Raw genomic sequence first — 25,263 nt, 5'->3', positions numbered from 1 at the left:
GAGAGAGTGGATCAGAGAGAGAGTGGATCAGTGAGAGAGAGTGGATCAGTGAGAGAGTGGATCAATGAGAGAGTGGATCAGAGAGAGAGAGTGGATCAGTGAGAGAGTGGATCACTGAGAGAGAGTGGATCACTGAGAGAGAGTGTATCAGTGAGAGAGTGGATCAGTGAGAGAGAGTGGATCAGTGAGAGAGTGGATCAGTGAGAGAGAGTGGATCAGTGAGAGAGAGTGGATCATTGAGAGGGTGGATCAGAGAGAGAGTGGATCAGTGAGAGAGAGTGGATCAGTGAGAGGGAGTGGATCAGTGAGAGAGAGTGGATCAGTGAGAGAGTGTGGATCAGAGAGAGAGTATGGATCAGTGAGAGAGACTGGATTTGTGAGAGAGAGTGGATCAGTGAGAGAGAGTGGATCAGTGAGAGAGTGGATCAGTGAGAGAGAGTGGATCAGTGAGAGAGAGTGGATCAGAGAGAGGGAGTGGATCAGTGAGAGAGTGGATCAGTGAGAAAGAGTGGATCAGTGAGAGAGAGTGGATCAGTGAGAGAGAGTGGATCAGAGAGAGAGAGTGGATCAGTGAGAGAGTGGATCAGTGAGACAGAGTGGATCACTGAGAGAGAGTGGATCAGTGAGAGAGTGGAACACTGAGAGAGAGTGGATCACTGAGAGAGAGTGGATTTGTGAGAGAGAGTGGATCACTGAGAGAGAGTGGATCACTGAGAGAGAGTGGATCAGTGAGAGAGTGGATCAGTGAGAGAGAGTGGATCAGTGAGAGCGTGGATCAGTGAGAGAGAGTGGATCAGTGAGAGAGACTGGATTTGTGAGAGAGAGTGGATAAGTGAGAGAGGGTGGATCAGAGAGAGAGTGGATCAGTGAGAGAGAGTGGATCAGTGAGAGGGAGTGGATCAGTGAGAGAGAGTGGATCAGTGAGAGAGTGTGGATCAGAGAGAGAGTGTGGATCAGTGAGAGAGACTGGATTTGTGAGAGAGAGTGGATAAGTGAGAGAGTGTGGATCAGTGAGAGAGTGGATCAGTGAGAGGGAGTGGATCAGTGAGAGAGAGTGGATCAGAGAGAGACAGTGGATCAGAGAGAGAGAGTGGATCAGAGAGAGAGTGTGGATCAGAGAGAGAGAGTGGATCAGAGAGAGAGAGTGGATCAGTGAGAGAGACTGGATCAGAGAGAGAGTGTGGATCAGAGAGAGAGAGTGGATCAGAGAGAGTGTGGATCAGAGTGAGAGTGTGGATCAGAGAGAGAGAGTGGATCAGAGAGAGAGTGGATCAGAGAGAGAGTGTGGATCAGAGAGAGAGTGTGGATCAGAGAGAGAGTTGATCAGTGAGAGAGAGTGGATCACTGAGAGAGAGTGGATCAGAGAGAGAGAGTGGATCACTGAGAGAGAGTGGATCAGAGAGAGAGAGTGGATCAGTGAGAGAGTGGATCAGTGAGAGAGAGTGGATCAGTGAGAGAGTGGATCAGTGAGAGAGAGTGGATCAGTGAGAGAGAGTGGATCAGTGAGAGGGTGGATGAGAGAGAGAGTGGATCAGTGAGAGAGAGTGGATCAGTGAGAGGGAGTGGATCAGTGAGAGAGAGTGGATCAGTGAGAGAGTGTGGATCAGAGAGAGAGTGTGGATCAGTGAGAGAGACTGGATTTGTGAGAGAGAGTGGATCAGTGAGAGAGTGTGGATCAGTGAGAGGGAGTGGATCAGTGAGAGAGAGTGGATCAGAGAGAGAGAGTGGATCAGAGAGAGAGAGAGTGGATCAGAGAGAGAGAGTGGATCAGAGAGAGAGTGTGGATCAGAGAGAGAGAGTGGATCAGAGAGAGAGAGTGGATCAGTGAGAGAGAGTGGATCAGAGAGAGTGTGGATCAGAGAGAGAGAGTGGATCAGAGAGAGAGTGTGGATCAGAGAGAGAGTGTGGATCAGAGAGAGAGTGGATCAGAGAGAGAGTGGATCAGACAGAGAGTGTGGATCAGAGGTTCAGAGAGACTGAATCAGAGAAAGAGAGTGGATCAGAGAGAGAGAGTGGATCTGAGAGAGAGAATCAGAGAGAGATCAGAGAGAGATTGAGTGGATCAGAGAGAGAGAGTTGGAATGGATCAGAGAGGTTCAGAGAGAAAGAGAGCAAAATAGAGGGGGAGAGAATCCGAGAGATCGAGAGTGGATCAGAGAGAGAGTGGATCAGTGAGAGAGTGGATCAGAGATAGAGAGTGGATCAGAGAGAGAGTGGATCAGTGAGAGAGTGTGGATCAGTGAGAGAGAGTGGATCAGTGAGAGAGAGTGGATCAGTGAGAGAGAATGGATCAGAGAGAGAGTGTGGATCAGTGAGAGAGAGTGGATCAGAGAGAGAGAGTGGATCAGTGAGAGAGAGTGGATCATTGAGAGAGGGTGGATCAGTGAGAGAGAGTGGATCAGAGAGAGAGTGTGGATCAGAGAGAGAGAGTGGACAGTGAGAGAGAGTGGATCATTGAGAGAGAGTGGATCAGAGAGAGAGAGTGGATCAGTGAGAGAGTGGATCAGTGAGAAAGAGTGGATCAGTGAGAGAGAGTTGATCATTGAGAGAGAGTGGATCAGAGAGAGAGAGTGGATCAGTGAGAGAGTGGATCAGTGAGAGAGAGTGGATCACTGAGAGAGAGTGGATCAGAGAGAGAGTGGATCAGTGAGAGAGAGTGGATCACTGTGAGAGAGTGGATCAGAGAGAGAGAGACTGGATCAGTGAGAGAGTGGATCAGTGAGAGAGAGTGGATCAGTGAGAGAGTGGATCAGTGAGAGAGAGTGGATCAGTGAGAGAGTGGATCAGTGAGAGGGTTGATCAGAGAGAGAGTGGATCAGTGAGAGAGAGTGGATCAGTGAGAGGGAGTGGATCAGTGAGAGAGAGTGGATCAGTGAGGGAGTTTGGATCAGAGAGAGAGTGTGGTTCAGTGAGAGAGACTGGATTTGTGAGAGAGAGTGGATCAGAGAGGGAGTGTGGATCAGAGAGAGAGAGACTGGATCAGTGAGAGAGTGGATCAGTGAGAGAGAGTGGATCAGTGAGAGAGTGGATCAGAGAGAGAGAGTGGATCAGAGAGAGAGTGTGGATCAGAGAGAGAGAGTGGATCAGTGAGAGAGTGTGTATCGGTGAGAGAGAGTGGATCAGAGAGAGAGAGTGGATCAGAGAGAGAGAGTGGATCAGAGAGAGAGTGTGGATCAGAGAGAGAGAGTGGATCAGTGAGAGAGAGTGGATCAGAGAGGGAGTGTGGATCAGAGAGAGAGAGTGGATCAGAGAGAGAGTGTGGATCAGAGAGAGAGTGTGGATCAGAGAGAGAGTGTGGATCTGAGAGAGAGTGGATCAGTGAGAGAGTGGATCAGTGAGAGAGAGTGGATCACTGAGAGAGAGTGGATCAGAGAGAGAGATTGGATCAGTGAGAGAGAGTGGATCACTGAGAGAGAGTGGATCAGAGAGAGAGAGTGGATCAGTGAGAGAGTGGATCAGTGAGAGAGAGTGGATCAGTGAGAGAGTGGATCAGTGAGAGAGAGTGGATCAGTGAGAGAGAGTGGATCAGTGAGAGGGAGTGCATCAGTGAGAGAGAGTGGATCAGTGAGAGAGTGTGGATCAGAGAGAGAGTGTGGATCAGTGAGAGAGACTGGATTTGTGAGAGAGAGTGGATCAGTGAGAGAGTGGATCAGTGAGAGGGAGTGGATCAGTGAGAGAGAGTGGATCAGAGAGAGAGAGTGGATCAGAGAGAGAGAGTGGATCAGAGAGAGAGTGTGGATCAGAGAGAGAGTGTGGATCAGAGAGAGAGTGGATCAGAGAGAGAGTGGATCAGAGAGAGAGTGTGGATCAGAGAGAGAGTGTGGATCAGAGAGAGAGTGGATCAGACAGAGAGTGTGGATCAGAGGATCAGAGAGACTGAATCAGAGAAAGAGAGTGGATCAGAGAGAGAGAGTGGATCTGAGAGAGAGGATCAGAGAGAGATCAGAGAGAGATTGAGTGGATCAGAGAAAGCGAGTTGGAATGGATCAGAGAGGTTCAGAGAGAAAGAGAGCAAAATAGAGGGGGAGAGAATCCGAGAGATCGAGAGTGGATCAGAGAGAGAGTGGATCAGTGAGAGAGAGTGGATCAGTGAGAGAGAGTGGATCAGAGAGAGAGTGTGGATCAGTGAGAGAGAGTGGATCAGAGAGAGAGAGTGGATCAGTGAGAGAGAGTGGATCAGAGAGAGAGTGGATCAGTGAGAGAGAGTGGATCAGAGAGAGAGAGTGGTTCAGTGAGAGAGAGTGGATCAGTGAGAAAGAGTTGATCAGTGAGAGAGAGTGGATCAGTGAGAGAGTGGATCAATGAGAGAGTGGATCAGAGAGAGAGAGTGGATCAGTGAGAGAGTGGATCACTGAGAGAGAGTGGATCACTGAGAGAGAGTGTATCAGTGAGAGAGTGGATCAGTGAGAGAGAGTGGATCAGTGAGAGAGTGGATCAGTGAGAGAGAGTGGAACAGTGAGAGAGAGTGGATCATTGAGAGGGTGGATCAGAGAGAGAGTGGATCAGTGAGAGAGAGTGGATCAGTGAGAGGGAGTGGATCAGTGAGAGAGAGTGGATCAGTGAGAGAGTGTGGATCAGAGAGAGAGTATGGATCAGTGAGAGAGACTGGATTTGTGAGAGAGAGTGGATCAGTGAGAGAGAGTGGATCAGTGAGAGAGTGGATCAGTGAGAGAGAGTGGATCAGTGAGAGAGAGTGGATCAGAGAGAGGGAGTGGATCAGTGAGAGAGTGGATCAGTGAGAAAGAGTGGATCAGTGAGAGAGAGTGGATCAGTGAGAGAGAGTGGATCAGAGAGAGAGAGAGTGGATCAGTGAGAGAGTGGATCAGTGAGACAGAGTGGATCACTGAGAGAGAGTGGATCAGTGAGAGAGTGGAACACTGAGAGAGAGTGGATCACTGAGAGAGAGTGGATTTGTGAGAGAGAGTGGATCACTGAGAGAGAGTGGATCACTGAGAGAGAGTGGATCAGTGAGAGAGTGGATCAGTGAGAGAGAGTGGATCAGTGAGAGAGTGGATCAGTGAGAGAGAGTGGATCAGTGAGAGAGACTGGATTTGTGAGAGAGAGTGGATAAGTGAGAGAGGGTGGATCAGAGAGAGAGTGGATCAGTGAGAGAGAGTGGATCAGTGAGAGGGAGTGGATCAGTGAGAGAGAGTGGATCAGTGAGAGAGTGTGGATCAGAGAGACAGTGTGGATCAGTGAGAGAGACTGGATTTGTGAGAGAGAGTGGATAAGTGAGAGAGTGTGGATCAGTGAGAGAGTGGATCAGTGAGAGGGAGTGGATCAGTGAGAGAGAGTGGATCAGAGAGAGACAGTGGATCAGAGAGAGAGAGTGGATCAGAGAGAGAGTGTGGATCAGAGAGAGAGAGTGGATCAGAGAGAGAGAGTGGATCAGTGAGAGAGACTGGATCAGAGAGAGAGTGTGGATCAGAGAGAGAGAGTGGATCAGAGAGAGTGTGGATCAGAGTGAGAGTGTGGATCAGAGAGAGAGAGTGGATCAGAGAGAGAGTGGATCAGAGAGAGAGTGTGGATCAGAGAGAGAGTGTGGATCAGAGAGAGAGTTGATCAGTGAGAGAGAGTGGATCACTGAGAGAGAGTGGATCAGAGAGAGAGAGTGGATCACTGAGAGAGAGTGGATCAGAGAGAGAGAGTGGATCAGTGAGAGAGTGGATCAGTGAGAGAGAGTGGATCAGTGAGAGAGTGGATCAGTGAGAGAGAGTGGATCAGTGAGAGAGAGTGGATCAGTGAGAGGGTGGATGAGAGAGAGAGTGGATCAGTGAGAGAGAGTGGATCAGTGAGAGGGAGTGGATCAGTGAGAGAGAGTGGATCAGTGAGAGAGTGTGGATCAGAGAGAGAGTGTGGATCAGTGAGAGAGACTGGATTTGTGAGAGAGAGTGGATCAGTGAGAGAGTGTGGATCAGTGAGAGGGAGTGGATCAGTGAGAGAGAGTGGATCAGAGAGAGAGAGTGGATCAGAGAGAGAGAGAGTGGATCAGAGAGAGAGAGTGGATCAGAGAGAGAGTGTGGATCAGAGAGAGAGAGTGGATCAGAGAGAGAGAGTGGATCAGTGAGAGAGAGTGGATCAGAGAGAGTGTGGATCAGAGAGAGAGAGTGGATCAGAGAGAGAGTGTGGATCAGAGAGAGAGTGTGGATCAGAGAGAGAGTGGATCAGACAGAGAGTGGATCAGACAGAGAGTGTGGATCAGAGGTTCAGAGAGACTGAATCAGAGAAAGAGAGTGGATCAGAGAGAGAGAGTGGATCTGAGAGAGAGAATCAGAGAGAGATCAGAGAGAGATTGAGTGGATCAGAGAGAGAGAGTTGGAATGGATCAGAGAGGTTCAGAGAGAAAGAGAGCAAAATAGAGGGGGAGAGAATCCGAGAGATCGAGAGTGGATCAGAGAGAGAGTGGATCAGTGAGAGAGTGGATCAGAGATAGAGAGTGGATCAGAGAGAGAGTGGATCAGTGAGAGAGTGTGGATCAGTGAGAGAGAGTGGATCAGTGAGAGAGAGTGGATCAGTGAGAGAGAATGGATCAGAGAGAGAGTGTGGATCAGTGAGAGAGTGGATCAGTGAGAGAGAGTGGATCAGTGAGAAAGAGTGGATCAGTGAGAGGGTGGATCAGTGAGAGAGAGTGGATCAGTGAGAGAGAGTGGATCAGTGAGAGAGTGTGGATCAGAGAGAGAGAGTGGATCAGTGAGAGTGAGTGGATTTGTGAGAGAAAGTGGATCAGTGAGAGAGAGTGGATCAGTGAGAGAGTGGATCAGTGAGAGAGTGGATCAGTGAGAGGGAGTGGATCAGTGAGAGAGAGTGAATCAGTGAGAGAGAGTGGATCAGTGAGAGAGAGTGGATCAGAGAGATAGTGGATCAGTGAGAGAGAGTGGATCAGAGAGAGAGAGTGGATCAGTGAGAGAGAGTGGATCAGTGAGAGGGTGGATCAGAGAGAGAGTGGATCAGTGAGAGAGAGTGGATCAGTGAGAGGTTAGATCAGTGAGAGAGAGTGGATCAGTGAGAGAGAGTGGTTCAGTGAGAGAGAGTGGATCAGTGAGAGGGTGGATCAGTGAGAGAGAGTGGATCAGTGAGAGAGAGTGGATCAGTGAGAGAGTGTGGATCAGAGAGAGAGAGTGGATCAGTGAGAGTGAGTGGATTTGTGAGAGAGAGTGGATCAGTGAGAGAGAGTGGATCAGTGAGAGAGTGGATCAGTGAGAGAGTGGATCAGTGAGAGGGAGAGGATCAGTGAGAGAGAGTGAATCAGTGAGAGAGAGTGGATCAGTGAGAGAGAGTGGATCAGAGAGATAGTGGATCAGTGAGAGAGAGTGGATCAGAGAGAGAGAGTGGATCCGTGAGAGAGTGGATCAGAGAGAGAGAATGGATCAGAGAGAGAGTGGATCAGTGAGAGAGTGTGGATCAGTGAGAGAGAGTGGATCAGTGAGAGAGTGTGGATCAGAGAGAGAGAGTGGATCAGTGAGAGATAGTGGATCAGTGAGAGAGAGTGGATCAGTGAGAGAGTGGATCAGTGAAAGAGTGGATCAGTGAGAGAGAGTGGATCAGTGAGAGATAGTGGATCAGTGAGAGAGTGGATCAGTGAGTGAGAGTGGATCAGAGAGAGAGAGTGGATCAGTGAGAGAGAGTGGATCAGTGAGAGAGAGTGGATCAGTGAGAGGGTGGATCAGAGAGAGAGTGGATCAGTGAGAGAGAGTGGATCAGTGAGAGGTTAGATCAGTGAGAGAGAGTGGATCAGTGAGAGAGAGTGGATCAGTGAGAGAGAGTGGATCAGTGAGAGGGTGGATCAGTGAGAGAGAGTGGATCAGTGAGAGAGAGTGGATCAGTGAGAGAGAGTGGATCAGTGAGAAAGAGTTGATCAGTGAGAGAGAGTGGATCAGTGAGAGAGTGGATCAATGAGAGAGTGGATCAGAGAGAGAGAGTGGATCAGTGAGAGAGTGGATCACTGAGAGAGAGTGGATCACTGAGAGAGAGTGTATCAGTGAGAGAGTGGATCAGTGAGAGAGAGTGGATCAGTGAGAGAGTGGATCAGTGAGAGAGAGTGGATCAGTGAGAGAGAGTGGATCATTGAGAGGGTGGATCAGAGAGAGAGTGGATCAGTGAGAGAGAGTGGATCAGTGAGAGGGAGTGGATCAGTGAGAGAGAGTGGATCAGTGAGAGAGTGTGGATCAGAGAGAGAGTATGGATCAGTGAGAGAGACTGGATTTGTGAGAGAGAGTGGATCAGTGAGAGAGAGTGGATCAGTGAGAGAGTGGATCAGTGAGAGAGAGTGGATCAGTGAGAGAGAGTGGATCAGAGAGAGGGAGTGGATCAGTGAGAGAGTGGATCAGTGAGAAAGAGTGGATCAGTGAGAGAGAGTGGATCAGTGAGAGAGAGTGGATCAGAGAGAGAGAGAGTGGATCAGTGAGAGAGTGGATCAGTGAGACAGAGTGGATCACTGAGAGAGAGTGGATCAGTGAGAGAGTGGAACACTGAGAGAGAGTGGATCACTGAGAGAGAGTGGATTTGTGAGAGAGAGTGGATCACTGAGAGAGAGTGGATCACTGAGAGAGAGTGGATCAGTGAGAGAGTGGATCAGTGAGAGAGAGTGGATCAGTGAGAGAGTGGATCAGTGAGAGAGAGTGGATCAGTGAGAGAGACTGGATTTGTGAGAGAGAGTGGATAAGTGAGAGAGGGTGGATCAGAGAGAGAGTGGATCAGTGAGAGAGAGTGGATCAGTGAGAGGGAGTGGATCAGTGAGAGAGAGTGGATCAGTGAGAGAGTGTGGATCAGAGGGAGAGTGTGGATCAGTGAGAGAGACTGGATTTGTGAGAGAGAGTGGATAAGTGAGAGAGTGTGGATCAGTGAGAGAGTGGATCAGTGAGAGGGAGTGGATCAGTGAGAGAGAGTGGATCAGAGAGAGACAGTGGATCAGAGAGAGAGAGTGGATCAGAGAGAGAGTGTGGATCAGAGAGAGAGAGTGGATCAGAGAGAGAGAGTGGATCAGTGAGAGAGACTGGATCAGAGAGAGAGTGTGGATCAGAGAGAGAGAGTGGATCAGAGAGAGTGTGGATCAGAGTGAGAGTGTGGATCAGAGAGAGAGAGTGGATCAGAGAGAGAGTGGATCAGAGAGAGAGTGTGGATCAGAGAGAGAGTGTGGATCAGAGAGAGAGTTGATCAGTGAGAGAGAGTGGATCACTGAGAGAGAGTGGATCAGAGAGATAGTGGATCAGTGAGAGAGAGTGGATCAGAGAGAGAGAGTGGATCCGTGAGAGAGTGGATCAGAGAGAGAGAATGGATCAGAGAGAGAGTGGATCAGTGAGAGAGTGTGGATCAGAGAGAGAGAGTGGATCAGTGAGAGATAGTGGATCAGTGAGAGAGTGGATCAGTGAGTGAGAGTGGATCAGAGAGAGAGAGTGGATCAGTGAGAGAGAGTGGATCAGTGAGAGAGAGTGGATCAGTGAGAGGGTGGATCAGAGAGAGAGTGGATCAGTGAGAGAGAGTGGATCAGTGAGAGGTTAGATCAGTGAGAGAGAGTGGATCAGTGAGAGAGAGTGGATCAGTGAGAGAGAGTGGATCAGTGAGAGGGTGGATCAGTGAGAGAGAGTGGATCAGTGAGAGAGAGTGGATCAGTGAGAGAGTGTGGATCAGAGAGAGAGAGTGGATCAGTGAGAGTGAGTGGATTTGTGAGAGAGAGTGGATCAGTGAGAGAGAGTGGATCAGTGAGAGAGTGGATCAGTGAGAGAGTGGATCAGTGAGAGGGAGAGGATCAGTGAGAGAGAGTGAATCAGTGAGAGAGAGTGGATCAGTGAGAGAGAGTGGATCAGAGAGATAGTGGATCAGTGAGAGAGAGTGGATCAGAGAGAGAGAGTGGATCCGTGAGAGAGTGGATCAGAGAGAGAGAATGGATCAGAGAGAGAGTGGATCAGTGAGAGAGTGTGGATCAGTGAGAGAGAGTGGATCAGTGAGAGAGTGTGGATCAGAGAGAGAGAGTGGATCAGTGAGAGAGAGTGTATCAGTGAGAGAGTGGATCAGTGAAAGAGTGGATCAGTGAGAGAGAGTGGATCAGTGAGAGATAGTGGATCAGTGAGAGAGTGGATCAGTGAGTGAGAGTGGATCAGAGAGAGAGAGTGGATCAGTGAGAGAGAGTGGATCAGTGAGAGAGTGGATCAGTGAGAGAGTGGATCAGTGAGAGGGAGTGGATCAGTGAGAGAGAGTGAATCAGTGAGAGAGAGTGGAACAGTGAGAGAGAGTGGATCAGAGAGAGAGAGTGGATCAGTGAGAGAGAGTGGATCAGAGAGAGAGAGTGGATCAGTGAGAGAGTGGATCAGTGAGTGAGAGTGGATCAGAGAGAGAGAGGATCAGTGAGAGAGTGGATCAGTGAGAGAGAGTGGATCAGTGAGAGAGAGTGGATCAGTGAGAGAGAGTGGATCAGTGAGAGAGTGGATCAGTGAGAGAGAGTGGATCAGTGAGAGAGTGGATCAGTGAGAGAGAGTGGATCAGTGAGAGAGTGGATCAGTGAGAGAGTGGATCAGTGAGAGAGAGTGGATCATTGAGAGAGAGTGGATCAGAGAGAGAGAGTGGATCAGTGAGAGAGTGGATCAGTGAGAAAGAGTGGATCAGTGAGAGAGAGTTGATCATTGAGAGAGAGTGGATCAGAGAGAGAGAGTGGATCAGTGAGAGAGTGGATCAGTGAGAGAGAGTGGATCACTGAGAGAGAGTGGATCAGAGAGAGAGTGGATCAGTGAGAGAGAGTGGATCACTGTGAGAGAGTGGATCAGAGAGAGAGAGACTGGATCAGTGAGAGAGTGGATCAGTGAGAGAGAGTGGATCAGTGAGAGAGTGGATCAGTGAGAGAGAGTGGATCAGTGAGAGAGTGGATCAGTGAGAGGGTTGATCAGAGAGAGAGTGGATCAGTGAGAGAGAGTGGATCAGTGAGAGGGAGTGGATCAGTGAGAGAGAGTGGATCAGTGAGAGAGTTTGGATCAGAGAGAGAGTGTGGTTCAGTGAGAGAGACTGGATTTGTGAGAGAGAGTGGATCAGAGAGGGAGTGTGGATCAGAGAGAGAGAGACTGGATCAGTGAGAGAGTGGATCAGTGAGAGAGAGTGGATCAGTGAGAGAGTGGATCAGAGAGAGAGAGTGGATCAGTGAGAGAGAGTGGATCAGAGAGAGAGAGTGGATCAGTGAGAGAGTGTGTATCAGTGAGAGAGAGTGGATCAGAGAGAGAGAGTGGATCAGAGAGAGAGAGTGGATCAGAGAGAGAGTGTGGATCAGAGAGAGAGAGTGGATCAGTGAGAGAGAGTGGATCAGAGAGGGAGTGTGGATCAGAGAGAGAGAGTGGATCAGTGAGAGAGAGTGGATCAGTGAGAGAGTGTGGATCAGAGAGAGAGAGTGGATCAGTGAGAGTGAGTGGATTTGTGAGAGAGAGTGGATCAGTGAGAGAGAGTGGATCAGTGAGAGAGTGGATCAGTGAGAGAGTGGATCAGTGAGAGGGAGAGGATCAGTGAGAGAGAGTGAATCAGTGAGAGAGAGTGGATCAGTGAGAGAGAGTGGATCAGAGAGATAGTGGATCAGTGAGAGAGAGTGGATCAGAGAGAGAGAGTGGATCCGTGAGAGAGTGGATCAGAGAGAGAGAATGGATCAGAGAGAGAGTGGATCAGTGAGAGAGTGTGGATCAGTGAGAGAGAGTGGATCAGTGAGAGAGTGTGGATCAGAGAGAGAGAGTGGATCAGTGAGAGATAGTGGATCAGTGAGAGAGAGTGGATCAGTGAGAGAGTGGATCAGTGAAAGAGTGGATCAGTGAGAGAGAGTGGATCAGAGAGAGAGAGTGGATCAGTGAGAGAGAGTGGATCAGTGAGAGAGAGTGGATCAGTGAGAGGGTGGATCAGAGAGAGAGTGGATCAGTGAGAGAGAGTGGATCAGTGAGAGGTTAGATCAGTGAGAGAGAGTGGATCAGTGAGAGAGAGTGGATCAGTGAGAGAGAGTGGATCAGTGAGAGGGTGGATCAGTGAGAGAGAGTGGATCAGTGAGAGAGAGTGGATCAGTGAGAGAGAGTGGATCAGTGAGAAAGAGTTGATCAGTGAGAGAGAGTGGATCAGTGAGAGAGTGGATCAATGAGAGAGTGGATCAGAGAGAGAGAGTGGATCAGTGAGAGAGTGGATCACTGAGAGAGAGTGGATCACTGAGAGAGAGTGTATCAGTGAGAGAGTGGATCAGTGAGAGAGAGTGGATCAGTGAGAGAGTGGATCAGTGAGAGAGAGTGGATCAGTGAGAGAGAGTGGATCATTGAGAGGGTGGATCAGAGAGAGAGTGGATCAGTGAGAGAGAGTGGATCAGTGAGAGGGAGTGGATCAGTGAGAGAGAGTGGATCAGTGAGAGAGTGTGGATCAGAGAGAGAGTATGGATCAGTGAGAGAGACTGGATTTGTGAGAGAGAGTGGATCAGTGAGAGAGAGTGGATCAGTGAGAGAGTGGATCAGTGAGAGAGAGTGGATCAGTGAGAGAGAGTGGATCAGAGAGAGGGAGTGGATCAGTGAGAGAGTGGATCAGTGAGAAAGAGTGGATCAGTGAGAGAGAGTGGATCAGTGAGAGAGAGTGGATCAGAGAGAGAGAGAGTGGATCAGTGAGAGAGTGGATCAGTGAGACAGAGTGGATCACTGAGAGAGAGTGGATCAGTGAGAGAGTGGAACACTGAGAGAGAGTGGATCACTGAGAGAGAGTGGATTTGTGAGAGAGAGTGGATCACTGAGAGAGAGTGGATCACTGAGAGAGAGTGGATCAGTGAGAGAGTGGATCAGTGAGAGAGAGTGGATCAGTGAGAGAGTGGATCAGTGAGAGAGAGTGGATCAGTGAGAGAGACTGGATTTGTGAGAGAGAGTGGATAAGTGAGAGAGGGTGGATCAGAGAGAGAGTGGATCAGTGAGAGAGAGTGGATCAGTGAGAGGGAGTGGATCAGTGAGAGAGAGTGGATCAGTGAGAGAGTGTGGATCAGAGGGAGAGTGTGGATCAGTGAGAGAGACTGGATTTGTGAGAGAGAGTGGATAAGTGAGAGAGTGTGGATCAGTGAGAGAGTGGAGCAGTGAGAGGGAGTGGATCAGTGAGAGAGAGTGGATCAGAGAGAGACAGTGGATCAGAGAGAGAGAGTGGATCAGAGAGAGAGTGTGGATCAGAGAGAGAGAGTGGATCAGAGAGAGAGAGTGGATCAGTGAGAGAGACTGGATCAGAGAGAGAGTGTGGATCAGAGAGAGAGAGTGGATCAGAGAGAGTGTGGATCAGAGTGAGAGTGTGGATCAGAGAGAGAGAGTGGATCAGAGAGAGAGTGGATCAGAGAGAGAGTGTGGATCAGAGAGAGAGTGTGGATCAGAGAGAGAGTTGATCAGTGAGAGAGAGTGGATCACTGAGAGAGAGTGGATCAGAGAGATAGTGGATCAGTGAGAGAGAGTGGATCAGAGAGAGAGAGTGGATCCGTGAGAGAGTGGATCAGAGAGAGAGAATGGATCAGAGAGAGAGTGGATCAGTGAGAGAGTGTGGATCAGAGAGAGAGAGTGGATCAGTGAGAGATAGTGGATCAGTGAGAGAGAGTGGATCAGTGAGAGAGTGGATCAGTGAAAGAGTGGATCAGTGAGAGAGAGTGGATCAGTGAGAGATAGTGGATCAGTGAGAGAGTGGATCAGTGAGTGAGAGTGGATCAGAGAGAGAGAGTGGATCAGTGAGAGAGAGTGGATCAGTGAGAGAGAGTGGATCAGTGAGAGGGTGGATCAGAGAGAGAGTGGATCAGTGAGAGAGAGTGGATCAGTGAGAGGTTAGATCAGTGAGAGAGAGTGGATCAGTGAGAGAGAGTGGATCAGTGAGAGAGAGTGGATCAGTGAGAGGGTGGATCAGTGAGAGAGAGTGGATCAGTGAGAGAGAGTGGATCAGTGAGAGAGTGTGGATCAGAGAGAGAGAGTGGATCAGTGAGAGTGAGTGGATTTGTGAGAGAGAGTGGATCAGTGAGAGAGAGTGGATCAGTGAGAGAGTGGATCAGTGAGAGAGTGGATCAGTGAGAGGGAGAGGATCAGTGAGAGAGAGTGAATCAATGAGAGAGAGTGGATCAGTGAGAGAGAGTGGATCAGAGAGATAGTGGATCAGTGAGAGAGAGTGGATCAGAGAGAGAGAGTGGATCCGTGAGAGAGTGGATCAGAGAGAGAGAATGGATCAGAGAGAGAGTGGATCAGTGAGAGAGTGTGGATCAGTGAGAGAGAGTGGATCAGTGAGAGAGTGTGGATCAGAGAGAGAGAGTGGATCAGTGAGAGAGAGTGGATCAGTGAGAGAGTGGATCAGTGAAAGAGTGGATCAGTGAGAGAGAGTGGATCAGTGAGAGATAGTGGATCAGTGAGAGAGTGGATCAGTGAGTGAGAGTGGATCAGAGAGAGAGAGTGGATCAGTGAGAGAGAGTGGATCAGTGAGAGAGTGTGGATCAGTGAGAGAGAGTGGATCATTGAGAGAGAGTGGATCAGAGAGAGAGAGTGGATCAGTGAGAGAGTGGATCAGTGAGAAAGAGTGGATCAGTGAGAGAGAGTTGATCATTGAGAGAGAGTGGATCAGAGAGAGAGAGTGGATCAGTGAGAGAGTGGATCAGTGAGAGAGAGTGGATCAGTGAGAGAGAGTGGAACAGTGAGAGAGAGTGGATCAGAGAGAGAGAGTGGATCAGTGAGAGAGAGTGGATCAGAGAGAGAGAGTGGATCAGTGAGAGAGTGGATCAGTGAGTGAGAGTGGATCAGAGAGAGAGAGGATCAGTGAGAGAGTGGATCAGTGAGAGAGAGTGGATCAGTGAGAGAGAGTGGATCAGTGAGAGAGAGTGGATCAGTGAGAGAGTGGATCAGTGAGAGAGTGGATCAGTGAGAGAGTGGATCAGTGAGAGAGTGGATCAGTGAGAGAGAGTGGATCATTGAGAGAGAGTGGATCAGAGAGAGAGAGTGGATCAGTGAGAGAGTGGATCAGTGAGAAAGAGTGGATCAGTGAGAGAGAGTTGATCATTGAGAGAGAGTGGATCAGAGAGAGAGAGTGGATCAGTGAGAGAGTGGATCAGTGAGAGAGAGTGGATCACTGAGAGAGAGTGGATCAGAGAGAGAGTGGATCAGTGAGAGAGAGTGGATCACTGTGAGAGAGTGGATCAGAGAGAGAGAGACTGGATCAGTGAGAGAGTGGATCAGTGAGAGAGAGTGGATCAGTGAGAGAGTGGATCAGTGAGAGAGAGTGGATCAGTGAGAGAGTGGATCAGTGAGAGGGTTGATCAGAGAGAGAGTGGATCAGTGAGAGAGAGTGGATCAGTGAGAGGGAGTGGATCAGTGAGAGAGAGTGGATCAGTGAGAGAGTTTGGATCAGAGAGAGAGTGTGGTTCAGTGAGAGAGACTGGATTTGTGAGAGAGAGTGGATCAGAGAGGGAGTTTGGATCAGAGAGAGAGAGACTGGATCAGTGAGAGAGTGGATCAGTGAGAGAGAGTGGATCAGTGAGTGAGTGGATCAGAGAGAGAGAGTGGATCAGAGAGAGAGTGTGGATCAGAGAGAGAGAGTGGATCAGTGAGAGAGTGTGTATCAGTGAGAGAGAGTGGATCAGAGAGAGAGAGTGGATCAGAGAGAGAGAGTGGATCAGAGAGAGAGTGTGGATCAGAGAGAGAGAGTGGATCAGTGAGAGAGAGTGGATCAGAGAGGGAGTGTGGATCAGAGAGAGAGAGTGGATCAGAGAGAGAGTGTGGATCAGAGAGAGAGTGTGGATCAGAGAGAGAGTGTGGATCTGAGAGAGAGTGGATCAGTGAGAGAGTGGATCAGTGAGAGAGAGTGGATCACTGAGAGAGAGTGGATCAGAGAGAGAGATTGGATCAGTGAGAGAGAGTGGATCACTGAGAGAGAGTGGATCAGAGAGAGAGAGTGGATCAGTGAGAGAGTGGATCAGTGAGAGAGAGTGGATCAGTGAGAGAGTGGATCAGTGAGAGAGAGTGGATCAGTGAGAGAGAGTGGATCAGTGAGAGGGAGTGCATCAGTGAGAGAGAGTGGATCAGTGAGAGAGTGTGGATCAGAGAGAGAGTGTGGATCAGTGAGAGAGACTGGATTTGTGAGAGAGAGTGGATCAGTGAGAGAGTGGATCAGTGAGAGGGAGTGGATCAGTGAGAGAGAGTGGATCAGAGAGAGAGAGTGGATCAGAGAGAGAGTGTGGATCAGAGAGAGAGTGTGGATCAGAGAGAGAGTGGATCAGAGAGAGAGTGGATCAGAGAGAGAGTGTGGATCAGAGAGAGAGTGTGGATCAGAGAGAGAGTGGATCAGACAGAGAGTGTGGATCAGAGGATCAGAGAGACTGAATCAGAGAAAGAGAGTGGATCAGAGAGAGAGAGTGGATCTGAGAGAGAGGATCAGAGAGAGATCAGAGAGAGATTGAGTGGATCAGAGAAAGCGAGTTGGAATGGATCAGAGAGGTTCAGAGAGAAAGAGAGCAAAATAGAGGGGGAGAGAATCCGAGAGATCGAGAGTGGATCAGAGAGAGAGTGGATCAGTGAGAGAGAGTGGATCAGTGAGAGAGAGTGGATCAGAGAGAGAGTGTGGATCAGTGAGAGAGAGTGGATCAGAGAGAGAGAGTGGATCAGTGAGAGAGAGTGGATCAGAGAGAGAGTGGATCAGTGAGAGAGAGTGGATCAGAGAGAGAGAGTGGTTCAGTGAGAGAGAGTGGATCAGTGAGAAAGAGTTGATCAGTGAGAGAGAGTGGATCAGTGAGAGAGTGGATCAATGAGAGAGTGGATCAGAGAGAGAGAGTGGATCAGTGAGAGAGTGGATCACTGAGAGAGAGTGGATCACTGAGAGAGAGTGTATCAGTGAGAGAGTGGATCAGTGAGAGAGAGTGGATCAGTGAGAGAGTGGATCAGTGAGAGAGAGTGGATCAGTGAGAGAGAGTGGATCATTGAGAGGGTGGATCAGAGAGAGAGTGGATCATTGAGAGAGAGTGGATCAGTGAGAGGGAGTGGATCAGTGAGAGAGAGTGGATCAGTGAGAGAGTGTGGATCAGAGAGAGAGTATGGATCAGTGAGAGAGACTGGATTTGTGAGAGAGAGTGGATCAGTGAGAGAGAGTGGATCAGTGAGAGAGTGGATCAGTGAGAGAGAGTGGATCAGTGAGAGAGAGTGGATCAGAGAGAGGGAGTGGATCAGTGAGAGAGTGGATCAGTGAGAAAGAGTGGATCAGTGAGAGAGAGTGGATCAGTGAGAGAGAGTGGATCAGAGAGAGAGAGTGGATCAGTGAGAGAGTGGATCAGTGAGACAGAGTGGATCACTGAGAGAGAGTGGATCAGTGAGAGAGTGGAACACTGAGAGAGAGTGGATCACTGAGAGAGAGTGGATCAGTGAGAGAGTGTGGATCAGTGAGAGAGTGGATCAGTGAGAGAGTGGATCAGTGAGAGAGAGTGGATCAGTGAGAGAGAGTGGATCAGTGAGAGGGTGGATCAGAGAGAGAGTGGATCAGTGAGAGAGAGTGGATCAGTGAGAGGGAGTGGATCAGTGAGAGAGAGTGGATCAGTGAGAGAGTGTGGATCAGAGAGAGAGTGTGGATCAGTGAGAGAGACTGGATTTGTGAGAGAGAGTGGTTCAGTGAGAGAGTGTGGATCAGTGAGAGAGTGGATCAGTGAGAGGGAGTGGATCAGTGAGAGAGAGTGGATCAGAGAGAGAGAGTGGATCAGAGAGAGAGAGAGTGGATCAGAGAGAGAGTGTGGATCAGAGAGAGAGAGTGGATCAGAGAGAGAGAGTGGATCAGTGAGAGAGAATGGATCAGAGAGAGAGTGTAGATCAGAGAGAGAGAGTGGATCAGAGAGAGTGTGGATCAGAGAGAGAGTGTGGATCAGAGAGAGAGAGTGGATCAGAGAGAGAGTGGATCAGAGAGAGAGTGTGGATCAGAGAGAGAGTGTGGATCAGAGAGAGAGTTGATCAGTGAGAGAGAGTGGATCACTGAGAGAGAGTGGATCAGAGAGAGAGAGTGGATCACTGAGAGAGAGTGGATCAGAGAGAGAGAGTGGATCAGTGACAGAGTGGATCAGTGAGAGAGAGTGGATCAGTGAGAGAGTGGATCAGTGAGAGAGAGTGGATCAGTGAGAGAGAGTGGATCAGTGAGAGGGTGGATGAGAGAGAGAGTGGATCAGTGAGAGAGAGTGGATCAGTGAGAGGGAGTGGATCAGTGAGAGAGAGTGGATCAGTGAGAGAGTGTGGATCAGAGAGAGAGTGTGGATCAGTGAGAGAGACTGGATTTGTGAGAGAGAGTGGATCAGTGAGAGAGTGTGGATCAGTGAGAGGGAGTGGATCAGTGAGAGAGAGTGGATCAGAGAGAGAGAGTCGATCAGAGAGAGAGAGTGGATCAGAGAGAGAGAGTGGATCAGAGAGAGAGTGTGGATCAGAGAGAGAGAGTGGATCAGAGAGAGAGAGTGGATCAGTGAGAGAGAGTGGATCAGAGAGTGTCTGGATCAGAGAGAAAGATTGGATCAGAGAGAGAGTGTGGATCAGAGAGAGAGTGTGGATCAGAGAGAGAGTGTGGATCAGAGGATCAGAGAGACTGAATCAGAGAAAGAGAGTGGATCAGAGAGAGAGAGTGGATCTGAGAGAGAGAATCAGAGAGAGATCAGAGAGAGATTGAGTGGATCAGAGAGAGAGAGTTGGAATGGATCAGAGAGGTTCAGAGAGAAAGAGAGCAAAATAGAGGGGGAGAGAATCCGAGAGATCGAGAGTGGATCAGAGAGAGAGTGGATCAGTGAGAGAGTGGATCAGAGATAGAGAGTGGATCAGAGAGAGAGTGGATCAGTGAGAGAGTGTGGATCAGTGAGAGAGAGTGGATCAGTGAGAGAGAGTGGATCAGAGAGAGAGAGTGGATCAGTGAGAGAGAGTGGATCATTGAGAGAGGGTGGATCAGTGAGAGAGAGTGGATCAGAGAGAGAGTGGATCAGAGAGAGAGAGTGGACAGTGAGAGAGAGTGGATCAGAGAGAGAGAGTGGATCAGTGAGAGAGTGGATCAGTGAGAAAGAGTGGATCAGTGAGAGAGAGTTGATCAGTGAGAGAGAGTGGATCAGAGAGAGAGAGTGGATCAGTGAGAGAGTGGATCTGTGAGAGAGAGTGGATCACTGAGAGAGAGTGGATCAGAGAGAGAGTGGATCAGTGAGAGAGAGTGGATCACTGTGAGAGAGTGGATCAGAGAGAGAGAGACTGGATCAGTGAGAGAGTGGATCAGTGAGAGAGAGAGAATCAGTGAGAGAGTGGATCAGTGAGAGAGTTGATCAGTGAGAGAGAGTGGATCAGTGAGAGGGAGTGGATCAGTGAGAGGGAGTGGATCAGTGAGAGAGAGTGGATCAGTGAGAGAGTGTGGTTCAGTGAGAGAATCTGGATTTGTGAGAGAGAGTGGATCAGTGAGAGAGAGTGGATCAGAGAGAGAGAGTGGATCAGAGAGAGAGAGTGGATCAGAGAGAGAGAGTGGATCAGAGAGAGAGTGTGGATCAGAGAGAGAGTGGATCAGAGAGAGAGAGTGGATCAGTGAGAGAGAGTGGATCAGAGAGGGAGTGTGGATCAGAGAGAGAGAGTGGATCAGAGAGAGAGAGTGGATCAGAGAGAGAGTGTGGATCAGAGAGAGAGTGGATCAGAGAGAGAGAGTGGATCAGTGAGAGAGAGTGGATCAGCGAGGGAGTGTGGATCAGAGAGAGAGAGTGGATCAGAGAGAGAGTGTGGATCAGAGAGAGAGTGTGGAACTGAGAGAGAGTGGATCAGTGAGAGAGTGGATCAGTGAGAGAGAGTGGATCAGAGAGAGAGAGTGGATCAGAGAGAGAGAGTGGATCAGAGAGAGAGAGTGGATCAGAGAGAGAGTGTGGATCAGAGAGAGAGTGGATCAGAGAGAGAGAGTGGATCAGTGAGAGAGAGTGGATCAGAGAGGGAGTGTGGATCAGAGAGAGAGTGTGGATCAGTGAGAGAGACTGGATTTGTGAGAGAGAGTGGATCAGTGAGAGAGTGTGAATCAGTGAAAGAGTGGATCAGTGAGAGAGAGTGGATCAGTGAGAGAGAGTGGATCAGAGAGAGAGAGAGTGGATCAGAGAGAGAGAGTGGATCAGAGAGAGAGAGTGGATCAGAGAGAGAGAGTGGATCAGAGAGAGGGTGTGGATCAGAGAGAGAGTGTGGATCAGAGAGAGAGTGGATCAGAGAGAGAGTGGATCAGAGAGAGAGTGTGGATCAGAGAGAGAGTGTGGATCAGAGAGAGAGTGGATCAGACAGAGAGTGTGGATCAGAGGATCAGAGAGACTGAATCAGAGAAAGAGAGTGGATCAGAGAGAGAGAGTGGATCTGAGAGAGAGGATCAGAGAGAGATCAGAGAGAGATTGAGTGGATCAGAGAAAGAGAGTTGGAATGGATCTGAGAGGTTCAGAGAGAAAGAGAGCAAAATAGAGGGGGAGAGAATCCGAGAGATCGAGAGTGGATCAGAGAGAGAGTGGATCAGTGAGAGAGAGTGGATCAGAGAGAGAGAGTGGATCAGTGAGAGAGAGTGGATCAGAGAGAGAGTGGATCAGTGAGAGAGAGTGGATCAGAGAGAGAGAGTGGTTCAGTGAGAGAGAGTGGATCAGTGAGAGAGAGTGGATCAGTGAGAGAGTGGATCAGTGAGAGAGTGGATCAGAGAGAGAGAGTGGATCAGTGAGAGAGTGGATCAGTGAGAAAGAGTGGATCAGTGAGAGAGAGTGGATCAGTGAGAGAGAGTGGATCAGAGAGAGAGAGTGGATCAGTGAGAGAGAGTGGATCAGTGAGAAAGAGTGTATCAGTGAGAGAGAGTGGATCAGTGAGGGAGTGGATCAGTGAGAGAGAGTGGATCAGAGAGAGAGAGTGGATCAGAGAGAGAGAGTGGATCAGTGAGAGAGTGGATCAGAGAGAGAGAGTGGATCAGAGAGAGAGAGTGGATCAGTGAGAGAGTGGATCAGTGAGAGAGAGTGGATCAGTGAGAGAGTGGATCAGTGAGAGAGAGTGGATCAGTGAGAGGGTGGATCAGAGAGAGAGAGTGGATCAGTGAGAGAGAGTGGATCAGTGAGAGAGTGGATCAGAGAGAGAGAGTGGATCAGAGAGAGAGAGTGGATCAGTGAGAGAGTGGATCAGTGAGAGAGAGTGGATCAGTGAGAGAGTGGATCAGTGAGAGAGAGTGGATCAGTGAGAGGGTGGATCAGAGAGAGTGGATCAGTGAGAAAGATTGGATCAGTGAGAGGGTGGATCAGTGAGAGAGAGTGGATCAGTGAGAGAGAGTGGATCAGTGAGAGAGTGGATCAGTGAGAGAGAGTGGATCAGTGAGAGAGAGTGGATCAGTGAGAGAGTGGATCACTGAGAGAGAGTGGATCAGTGAGAGAGAGTGGATCAGTGAGAGGGTGGATCAGAGAGAGATTGGATCAGTGAGAGAGAGTGGATCAGTGAGAGAGAGTGGATCAGTGAGAGGGTAGATCAGTGAGAGAGAGTGGATCAGTGATAGAGAGTGGATCAGTGAGAGAGAGTGGATCAGTGAGAGGGTGGATCAGTGAGAGAGAGTGGATCAGTGAGAGAGAGTGGATCAGTGAGAGAGTGTGGATCAGAGAGAGAGATTGGATCAGTGAGAGTGAGTGGATTTGTGAGAGAGAGTGGATCAGTGAGAGAGAGTGGATCAGTGAGAGGGTGGATCAGTGAGAGAGAGTGGATCAGTGAGAGAGAGTGGATCAGAGAGAGAGAGTGGATCAGTGAGAGAGTGGATCAGTGAGAGAGAGTGGATCAGTGAGAGAGTGGATCAGTGAGAGAGAGTGGATCAGTGAGAGAGTGGATCACTGAGAGAGAGTGGATCAGTGAGAGAGAGTGGATCAGTGAGAGGGTGGATCAGAGAGAGAGTGGATCAGTGAGAGAGAGTGGATCAGTGAGAGGTTAGATCAGTGAGAGAGAGTGGATCAGTGAGAGAGAGTGGATCAGTGAGAGAGAGTGGATCAGTGAGAGGGTGGATCAGTGAGAGAGAGTGGATCAGTGAGAGAGAGTGGATCAGTGAGAGAGTGTGGAGCAGAGAGAGAGAGTGGATCAGTGAGAGTGAGTGGATTTGTGAGAGAGAGTGGATCAGTGAGAGAGAGTGGATCAGTGAGAGAGTGGATCAGTGAGAGAGTGGATCAGTGAGAGGGAGAGGATCAGTGAGAGAGAGTGAATCAGTGAGAGAGAGTGGATCAGTGAGAGAGAGTGGATCAGAGAGATAGTGGATCAGTGAGAGAGAGTGGATCAGAGAGAGAGAGTGGATCCGTGAGAGAGTGGATCAGAGAGAGAGAATGGATCAGAGAGAGAGTGGATCAGTGAGAGAGTGTGGATCAGTGAGAGAGAGTGGATCAGTGAGAGAGTGTGGATCAGAGAGAGAGAGTGGATCAGTGAGAGAGAGTGGATCAGTGAGAGAGAGTGGATCAGTGAGAGAGTGGATCAGTGAAAGAGTGGATCAGTGAGAGAGAGTGGATCAGTGAGAGATAGTGGATCAGTGAGAGAGTGGATCAGTGAGTGAGAGTGGATCAGAGAGAGAGAGTGGATCAGTGAGAGAGAGTGGATCAGTGAGAGAGTGGATCAGTGAGAGAGTGGATCAGTGAGAGGGAGTGGATCAGTGAGAGAGAGTGAATCAGTGAGAGAGAGTGGAACAGTGAGAGAGAGTGGATCAGAGAGAGAGAGTGGATCAGTGAGAGAGAGTGGATCAGAGAGAGAGAGTGGATCAGTGAGAGAGTGGATCAGTGAGTGAGAGTGGATCAGAGAGAGAGAGGATCAGTGAGAGAGTGGATCAGTGAGAGAGAGTGGATCAGTGAGAGAGAGTGGATCAGTGAGAGAGAGTGGATCAGTGAGAGAGTGGATCAGTGAGAGAGAGTGGATCAGTGAGAGAGTGGATCAGTGAGAGAGAGTGGATCAGTGAGAGAGTGGATCAGTGAGAGAGTGGATCAGTGAGAGAGAGTGGATCAGTGAGAGAGTGGATCACTGAGAGAGAGTGGATCAGTGAGAGAGAGTGGAGCAGTGAGAGGGTGGATCAGAGAGAGAGTGGATCAGTGAGAGAGAGTGGATCAGTGAGAGAGAGTGGATCAGTGAGAGAGAGTGGATCAGTGAGAGGGTAGATCAGTGAGAGAGAGTGGATCAGTGAGAGAGAGTGGATCAGTGAGAGAGAGTGGATCAGTGAGAGAGTGGATCAGTGAGAGAGAGTGGATCAGTGAGAGAGAGTGGATCAGTGAGAGGGTGGATCAGTGAGAGAGAGTGGATCAGTGAGAGAGAGTGGATCAGTGAGAGAGTGTGGATCAGAGAGAGAGAGTGGATCAGTGAGAGTGAGTGGATTTGTGAGAGAAAGTGGATCAGTGAGAGAGAGTGGATCAGTGAGAGAGTGGATCAGTGAGAGAGTGGATCAGTGAGAGGGAGTGGATCAGTGAGAGAGAGTGAATCAGTGAGAGAGAGTGGATCAGTGAGAGAGAGTGGATCAGAGAGATAGTGGATCAGTGAGAGAGAGTGGATCAGAGAGAGAGAGTGGATCAGTGAGAGAGAGTGGATCAGTGAGAGGGTGGATCAGAGAGAGAGTGGATCAGTGAGAGAGAGTGGATCAGTGAGAGGTTAGATCAGTGAGAGAGAGTGGATCAGTGAGAGAGAGTGGATCAGTGAGAGAGAGTGGATCAGTGAGAGGGTGGATCAGTGAGAGAGAGTGGATCAGTGAGAGAGAGTGGATCAGTGAGAGAGTGTGGATCAGAGAGAGAGAGTGGATCAGTGAGAGTGAGTGGATTTGTGAGAGAGAGTGGATCAGTGAGAGAGAGTGGATCAGTGAGAGAGTGGATCAGTGAGAGAGTGGATCAGTGAGAGGGAGAGGATCAGTGAGAGAGAGTGAATCAGTGAGAGAGAGTGGATCAGTGAGAGAGAGTGGATCAGAGAGATAGTGGATCAGTGAGAGAGAGTGGATCAGAGAGAGAGAGTGGATCCGTGGGAGAGTGGATCAGAGAGAGAGAATGGATCAGAGAGAGAGTGGATCAGTGAGAGAGTGTGGATCAGTGAGAGAGAGTGGATCAGTGAGAGAGTGTGGATCAGAGAGAGAGAGTGGATCAGTGAGAGATAGTGGATCAGTGAGAGAGAGTGGATCAGTGAGAGAGTGGATCAGTGAAAGAGTGGATCAGTGAGAGAGAGTGGATCAGTGAGAGATAGTGGATCAGTGAGAGAGTGGATCAGTGAGTGAGAGTGGATCAGAGAGAGAGAGTGGATCAGTGAGAGAGAGTGGATCAGTGAGAGAGTAGATCAGTGAGAGAGTGGATCAGTGAGAGGGAGTGGATCAGTGAGAGAGAGTGAATCAGTGAGAGAGAGTGGAACAGTGAGAGAGAGTGGATCAGAGAGAGAGAGTGGATCAGTGAGAGAGAGTGGATCAGAGAGAGAGAGTGGATCAGTGAGAGAGTGGATCAGTGAGTGAGAGTGGATCAGAGAGAGAGAGGATCAGTGAGAGAGTGGATCAGTGAGAGAGAGTGGATCAGTGAGAGAGAGTGGATCAGTGAGAGAGAGTGGATCAGTGAGAGAGTGGATCAGTGAGAGAGAGTGGATCAGTGAGAGAGTGGATCAGTGAGAGAGAGTGGATCAGTGAGAGAGTGGATCAGTGAGAGAGTGGATCAGTGAGAGAGAGTGGATCAGTGAGAGAGTGGATCACTGAGAGAGAGTGGATCAGTGAGAGAGAGTGGAGCAGTGAGAGGGTGGATCAGAGAGAGAGTGGATCAGTGAGAGAGAGTGGATCAGTGAGAGAGAGTGGATCAGTGAGAGAGAGTGGATCAGTGAGAGGGTAGATCAGTGAGAGAGAGTGGATCAGTGAGAGAGAGTGGATCAGAGAGAGAGAGTGGATCAGTGAGAGAGTGGATCAGTGAGAGAGCGTGGATCAGAGAGAGATAGTGGATCAGTGAGAGAGTGGATCAGTGAGTGAGAGTGGATCAGAGAGAGAGAGTGGATCAGTGAGAGAGAGTGGATCAGTGAGAGAGTGGATCAGTGAGAGGGAGTGGATCAGTGAGAGAGAGTGAATCAGTGAGAGAGAGTGGATCAGTGAGAGAGAGTGGATCAGAGAGAGAGAGTGGATCAGTGAGAGAGAGTGGATCAGAGAGAGAGAGTGGATCAGTGAGAGAGTGGATCAGAGATAGAGAATGGATCAGAGAGAGAGTGGATCAGTGAGAGAGTGTGGATCAGTGAGAGAGAGTGGATCAGTGAGAGAGAGTGGATCAGTGAGAGAGAGTGGATCAGAGAGAGAGAGTGGATCAGTGAGAGAGTGGATCAGTGAGAGAGCGTG

The sequence above is a fragment of the Heptranchias perlo genome, unplaced genomic scaffold (genome assembly GCF_035084215.1).
Source record: "Heptranchias perlo isolate sHepPer1 unplaced genomic scaffold, sHepPer1.hap1 HAP1_SCAFFOLD_183, whole genome shotgun sequence".
Classification (NCBI taxonomy): Eukaryota; Metazoa; Chordata; class Chondrichthyes; order Hexanchiformes; family Hexanchidae; genus Heptranchias; species Heptranchias perlo.
Note: the sequence above shows the minus strand (reverse complement) of the source record.